Here is an 8062-nt window from a genome sequence, read left to right on the forward strand (position 1 = left end):
GTTCAAGTTCCAGAACTGTTTGGATCCTGCCCACACACACCCTTTGGTAAGAAGCTGATGTGTTTGAGGGTTGGGATGATGACTAGTGGTGGGGGTTCTATTGACTATCCCAATCCATTTTCATGAACCATGTAAAAAATCAGGATGTGACTGACCCAGGAATCAATTCTAAGGCAGGGGCTAATCACCTCCAAGAGAAAGTGGCCATGACCATTTTGAGGCGGGTGTGGGATTCAAACTGCAGGAAAATGTCAGCTCTGTATGCAGTCAGGACAGCCACAGAATCCTCAATTTTTGCAAAAGCTTGTGAGACCAGCATGATGGGACATGGTGTGGCCAATGTGCTGTTGATCATTAAGGGTTTTGAGCCAAGGACTTCCTGAGCAGTGTTGGTGCCCTGGAAGCCACATCCCAATCCTGTGTCTGAGCCAGGGGGCTCAATCACAAGGGGTAGCACTCAGTAGTGCTACAAGCACTACTCCAGAGCAATGTTCCTGGATGATTTTGTGGGAGCACCTGGCAGATGACATGATGGGAACATTCTTTGCATGTCCCCTCTGTTCATGATAAAGAAAGAGAGCTCTTGAGCAAGTGTAGTTTGGGCCCAAGATGTGTTCTGGGTTAATTGCCTCCCTCCATCATGAGCCAAAACAATTAAAAGGTTCTCAGACCACCATTCGAACACACAGCAATTTTGCACCTTTTTCTCTTACTCACCACAAGTGAGGGGGAGAGGACGACCAGGAAGAAAAGTGAAACCAGGAAGAGTAGGAGCTATGGTGAAGAAGCCCTCCCCAAAAGGATGGTCTACACTGGCTCACCTCCATCTCACATATATCATGTGGGTCCATGTGGTTTTTGCAACACATTAAAAAAAAATCCAACATGTGGAAGAATCCAAACTCATGGATTAGGAAGGCAACAAGTGGCAAAGGAATACTTGGATCCTTCTTGGCACAAATCCATGGGGGATAAGGAAACTCACATGAGTTCTGAATCCTAATGTTCACTTATTCCATGGAAAATCACCATTACCACTTGATTTCTGCTCATGTAGTTTGGGCCCAGGATGTGTTATTGAATAATTATACATAGTATACTATCCACTATCTGAATCTCACTATATTCTGGCCAATCTAGAATCACTTCTGCAAGTGTGCCAGAAACACTTCTCCTTCAAGCCTGACTCCTTCCAAGTGGAGAAAACTGCTGGGGAAAAAATCCATGTGTCAGTGTCATCCTCCAATATGTTCTGGCTCAAATTAAATATGCAACAGTATACTGCAATAAAAGCCATAATATGAAAGTGCTCCTCTTAAGGTGTGTCCAATTTTCTATATACTAGCTTTGCTTTGCCAGAGTGAGGGATAATGTATGCAAGATGAATAATGATTAAACCCATTCCCTGGCACTTCTTTGCACTTTCAAATTTCAGAAGAATTTAAAGCAGTGTGTATGTACGTATATTGACTAAGCTTAAGAAATTGCAAATAAATGTTTGATTTCTCTGCTGTTTTCCCCTCTCTGCTTAACGCCTGCCATTTGTCCATAGATCTTACATCAACCTAGGCCCTTTATGGGCATGCCTACAATGAAGCAGTACCATCAGCAAGGAGCAACAGTGGCAAGCAGGGGACTGACTCTTAAGGATGAATCATCCTTGAGGTATTTCTTTCCCCCTAAGAATACCCTTACCTCTTGAGGATTTTCTGAAGGATTTGCTACAAGATGACTTTTGCAGCTTTGAATCTTGCAAACTTTATTGTGTAGAGTAGACTCTCAGCTGAATAGGTGGGGCTCATTTTCTACTACAAAATAACAGGAATGGGCTGCGAAGAGGAAAACTCTGCTGACATTGGTTAACTGGATTTTTACTGCCATAGATAATAATGTGGTCATTGTGAAGCCTGCAGAATGTAAATTTGCAATGGACTTTTCATGTTGCTTGCTATACTGCAAGTCTGTTCAAACATCTTTTTCACTAATGCTGGGAGAAGCCAGCAGAATAATAGTGCCTTTGGGGGAAAGAAAAAAAAAAGCAAACTGATATGATTTGGTAGGGATCTTATATATGCTAGTACAGAGGTTTAATGTGAACCATATCATTGCGTTCCACCAACAAAATTGAATAAATAATTGGGGGGGGGTATTATCCACCCCCCATGCCCTGCCAATGCAGCAAAATGGCAACCGCTGCATCCTATGGTGGGGAGGCAGTCCAGAAAGTCTTCTTTTGGTAAGGGAACATTTGTTCCCCTACCTGGTGGAAAACTTCCAAGATGCAGAGGGATCTACTCAGACCAGCACTAGCTAAATAGCTGGCACAGGTTTACATAGACCTGCACCACAGGATTGAGTCTGGGAAGGGGATAGGATAATCTGCAGCACTGGCGCTACCTATCCTGCACCCTCCTGGACCCAATCTGCCCAACGTTGCCCATTTCACACCTTTCTCTTCCTATTTCACCCTCCTGTCACCCCGCTCCACCTCTCCTGCTGACTTACCCTCATCAGCAAGCTGCAACAGAAGAGCTGGAGCAGGTGGGAAGGCACAGGCTTTATGGTAGTGACTTCCATTGGACAGCATGCATAGGATTGTGGTTATTCAAACTTTTCTTGTATTATAAACCACTTCCCATTTCATCCTTCTGTGAATTACAGGCATTTTAAGATAATCCATCCAGGAGCAAAAATAGCTGATTTTTTTTTTTTTTAAGTGCCATGTTAAGTCTAGTAGTGTGATATCCTGTTGTGACACAATGGACATGGGGATAGTCCTGCAGTAGGTGATAGCTGTGTATGGGATGGGATAGATCCACAAGTTCCCATAATAAGTTGGAAGTCAGTTTTGTAAGTGTTACTGACACAGATAGTTAGAAGATAGCTGGAAATAGGCAGCAAGGCAGTTAGCAGTACAGAAATGATAGCATTAAATGGATCCTTAGATCAAGATACTCAGACATAATGCATCTGATGGCATAGATACAAACATGGAAATCAATGGATTAGTCTTGAAGATGCTGCTAGACTTTTTGTTGTTTTCAATAATTTGCTCTGTACTCAAGCAATGCAGATTTGTCAACTTTTCATTTAGTTCCACATGTTTGTTCTGTGCCAGGTGATCTATTAAAGCTGACGGTCTTTGAATAAAGAGCTACATGAGATGGTAACAGCCTAGCATAGTAAGGAATATCCTGCAAGGTACCATATTGTCTGGGTATCCTGAGTCTAACAAGATGCCTACCATAGGTACAATGATTCCAGAATTACTGAAAACATAACAGCAACATGCCTGAACAATATTTAGAGAACACAAGGCTTTCAAGCAAATAATGTAAATGTTTCCACCATTATTAAAATTCTCTTATAGCAGAATCCTGTGCATGTTTATATTCAAAAGTCAGAACAAGTTAAGCAGTTTAAACCTTGGTTTAAATTTACATTATAATCTCTCCTGGGCCACTTACCGGAATAAGGCAATTAATACAGCTAACATTACCTCTCCGTCCATCGCTTGCTTTTTCTATGCGAGAGGTAACTGTTATGTGCCAGCAGCCTTGAAGACTTTTAATGCCAAGGTGATTCCCCAATTATTTTATGGAATTCCCCTTTGGATTGGGGTTTTAAATAAAGCCCTGGAGTCTGTCCAAGGTAAATTTCTGCAAAAAATCTTGGGCCTTCCAAATTGTGTAGTTTACGCAGCCCTTTGGCTAGAAACGGGCCAATCATTGTTAGAAACCAAGGCCTGGCTGATGGCAATTAATTATTGGCTGCGCATATATTACAGATATGACCTTCGAAGCTTGCTCTATATGAAGTTGCTCGAATCTAATAGGCCCCTTGCTATATCTGTTTTGGAAAAGAAGATTAATTCAATTAGGCTGTCTTTTGAATGTTTAGGTTCGTTTCCCTACCAAGAGGCGTTTCAGTGCATCAAACGCAGATTTCTCGATATTGAAAGGCATGATCTTTACAGCATGGCAAATAGAGCATGTTCCCTGCTAAGTATGGAATTCCTATATTTCATGGTCAAGTAGACTCATACTCTATACTCGTTGCTCAGTTATCAAAAAAGGAGAGCTTTCTCTCTTGCCAGATTTAATGTGCTCCTGTCTGCCGTTCTTTTGGGGAAATTTCGCAAGGTAGCTCATGCTGAAAGGCAAAGCCCATGTGGAATTGGAGGTGTGGGATGGGAAGTGTGGAGACCATTATCCACTCCATTCTTTATTGTCCCTTCTACAACGCAATCCATCAAAGATATCTGGATCCTATATCTGGAACAAGAGGAGGATTTACTGATGCGGCAAGAATATGCTACCTCCTAAGTGAGTCTTTGGTGGAAATAACAGATACTGTGGCAACTTCCCTATATCAGCTCATTGAGCTACGCAGTCAAGAAGTCGATTTGCTACCTGGTTGACCGATTGACCAATTGTATATAGCTGAAGATTTATTTGTGTGTTTTATATGCCAATAAAGGATTCTATTCATTCATATATTCAAAAGTAAGCAGTAAAAGTCTATGTTTATTCAAAAGTAAGTTCCACCAGCAGGGCAGCCCAATAAGATTGGGCTGTAGGGAGTAAATTTAATTGAATACAATGGGTCCTTTGGATTGGGTAAAGTAAACATGTACAGGTTTCTACTGATTATTTTTTTAAAGAAGGAATAAGGAGGATGAGAGGTCACCTCTAATTTTCAATTGCTCTGAGGACAGTTTATACTGAGATTGTGACTAAAACTCCAAATGTGCATAAATCAACCAATTTTTGCCCAGTTCGCAGGTGTACGCAGACTGCTTCAGATATATTCAGAGCAGTAAAAAATCTTAAGCTAACCCTGACGACTGTACACTACTCTAAGGGCACAATCCTAACCCCTTATGTCAGTACTTTCCAGCACTGGCATAGCAGTGCCAATGGGACGTGTGCTGCATCCTACAGTTGGCTGTCACTCACGGAGGCCTCCTCAAAGTAAGGGTATGTTTGTTCCCTTACCTCAGAGCTGCATTGCCCTTATGTCAGTGCTGGAAAGGGGTTAGGATTGTGCCCTAAGGCTGCAATTCTATACATACTTTCCTGTGAGTAAGTTCCAGTGAACACAATGGGATTTAGTTCTGAGTAGACCTGCTTAAGACCTATATTCAGACTTATATTGTTAAAACATATATATGAAATAAGTTCAGACAAAATATTTAGACATGCAGTCTGATCGTTAAATATACTAAGCAAGCCCCCCCCCCATCAGATTGATAATGTTACATTCAACTGCTTCATTTTGCAGTGGCAGTATCCCTTTATGCTTGTCTCAGAAGATAAAGGTTCATCTAAATAACACATTCCTTCATACCCTTACACTCACCAATACCCCCTGGTTTCGTAGTCTCAGTCCTCATTAAGCGAACATTTGGAGGAGGGGGGTCCACTTGCACAGAACATACCTGTTTATTTTTTTTTATTTTTATTAGTCTGGTCTAACAGTACAATCCGAAACAGTTGCCTCATCTTGATTCTGTACTGAAGCACAAACTTGGTAAGGAGTACTATAACTTATTTACAAGATACTGTATATGTTGCGATGCTGCTAAAGGGGAATGATGATTGTCTACATCTTTTTTTATATCAGACTATACTCCTGACATAAAGAACATGTTGTTGTTTTTTGCCATCCCATGCTCACCAATTAGTTGTCAACATGAGCTGGGGTGTAGCAGAACATTGGAGTGAATATTGGGGGCAGGGTTGGTTCTTTCCTTTCTTTCCCACATCCATAGAATTCCCTATGCTATTCCCTATTAGATGAAGCTCAGACCTGGCCACTGCGACTCATGCCCTAGTGACATCAAAATTAGATTACTGCAATGCGCTCTATGTGGGGCTGCCTCTGAAGATGGTCCGGAAACTGCAACTAGTGCAGAACACGGCGGCCTGTGTGGTTGCTGGGGTTCGTCGGTTCGACTCAGTCGGGCCACTGTTTTGGCGGCTACACTGGCTGCCAGTTTGTTTCCAGGCTGAATTCAAAGTGCTAGTTTTGACTCTTAAAGCCCTATATGGCTCAGGTCCAGGGTATTTGAGGGATCACCACCTTCCATACAATCCAACCTGTCCTCTCAGGTCATCAGAGGGGACTTTCTGACTGTGCTGCCACTAGCGGAGGTGAGGGGGATGGTGATAAGAAAGAGGGCCTTCTCGGTGGTGGCTCCCCATCTGTGGAACTCCCTCCCCCTGGAATTGAGAGCAGCTCCCTCTTTAGAGTCCTTTTGGTGGGGGCTTAAGACCTTTTTATTTAGGGAGGCCTTTTATGCTGACACCAGTGGGCATGGCGCTTTTTGAATATGTTTTAATTTGGGACCCAGGTTTTTATTGTGTTTTATTGTTTTTAATGTCATATGTATAGATGTATCTTTTATGTTTTTAATATGTTTTTAATTGTGAGCTGCCTTGAGTGTTCTTCAGTGGATAGAAAGGCAGGATATAAATTTCTTAAATAAATAAGTAGAAGATCACACTGAATATTGTTATCACCCACAAACATGAGGGTCTCTCACCCACAGAAGCCTTTTGTCAGCCCTGTTATAGCTGCTTGGCAGACCTCTCCCCCAGAATAAAGTTAGTGAGGGTTAAATCCTATCCGATTTTCCAGTGCTAGTGCAGCTGTGCCAATAGAACGTGCACCGTATCCTGTGGTGGGGAGGCAGTCATGGAAGCCTCCACAAGGTATGGGAACATGTGAACCCTTATCACAGAGCTGCACTGTGGCTGCACCAGTGCTGGAAGGTTAGATAGGATTGGGCCCTGAATTAGTAGCAACTATACCCCAGTGTATATACCCCAGTAGCAACTATACCCCAACTATACCCCAGTAGCAACTATACCCCAGTCCTAAAATGCTGCAAAGAGATCATCGTCACTGAGCTGCATGAAATCCTCTGTCTCTGCTGGAGAGAAGGTGGAGTACCTCAAGACATGAGGGATGCAAACATCATCACGCTGTACAAGAACAAAGGTGACAGGGGTGACTGCAACAACTACCGCGGCATCTCTCTCCTTAGCGTTGTAGGAAAGCTGTTTGCCCGAGTTGTACTAAAGAGGCTCCAGGTACTTGCAGAGAGCGTCTATCCAGAATCGCAGTGTGGATTCCGAGCCAACAGGTCCACCACTGATATGGTATTCTCCCTTAGACAACTGCAGGAGAAATGCAGGGAACAACGACAGCCACTCTTTATAGCCTTCATAGATCTCACAAAGGCTTTCGACCTGGTCAGCAGAGACGGCCTCTTCAAGATACTCCCCAAGATTGGATGTCCACCCAGGCTCCTCAGCATCATCAGATCTTTCCACAAGGACATGAAGGGCACTGTTGTCTTCGATGGCTCCACATCAGACCCTTTTGACATCCAAAGCGGAGTGAAGCAGGGCTGTGTTCTTGCACCAACCTTGTTTGGGATTTTCTTCGCTGTCCTGCTGAAGCAGGCCTTTGGAACTGCAACAGAAGGCATCTATCTTCGGACCAGATCAGACGGAAAGCTCTTCAACCTCTCCAGACTGAGAGCAAAATCCAAAGTCCAGCTGAAATGTCTGCGTGACTTCCTCTTTGCCGACGATGCAGCTGTCACTACCCACTCTGCCAAAGATCTCCAGCAGCTCATGGATCGTTTTAGCAAGGCCTGCCAAGATTTTGGACTGACAATCAGCCTGAAGAAAACACAGGTCATGGTTCAGGATGTGGCCTCACCTCCCTGCATTACAATCTCTGAACATGAACTGGAGGTTGTCCATGACTTTGTGTACCTTGGCTCAACGATCTCCGACACACATTCTCTCGATACCGAGCTAAACAAGCGCATCGGTAAAGCAGCTACCACGTTTTCCAGACTCACAAAGAGAGTCTGGTCCAACAAGAAGCTGACGGAACATACCAAGATCCAGGTCTACAGAGCTTGCGTCCTGAGTACACTTCTGTACTGCAGCGAGTCATGGACTCTTCGCTCACAACAGGAGAGGAAACTGAGCACTTTCCACATGCGCTGCCTCCGACGCATCCTCGGCATCACCTGGCAGGA

This window comes from Tiliqua scincoides, chromosome 1 (assembly GCF_035046505.1).
Source record: "Tiliqua scincoides isolate rTilSci1 chromosome 1, rTilSci1.hap2, whole genome shotgun sequence".
In the NCBI taxonomy this organism is placed as follows: Eukaryota; Metazoa; Chordata; class Lepidosauria; order Squamata; family Scincidae; genus Tiliqua; species Tiliqua scincoides.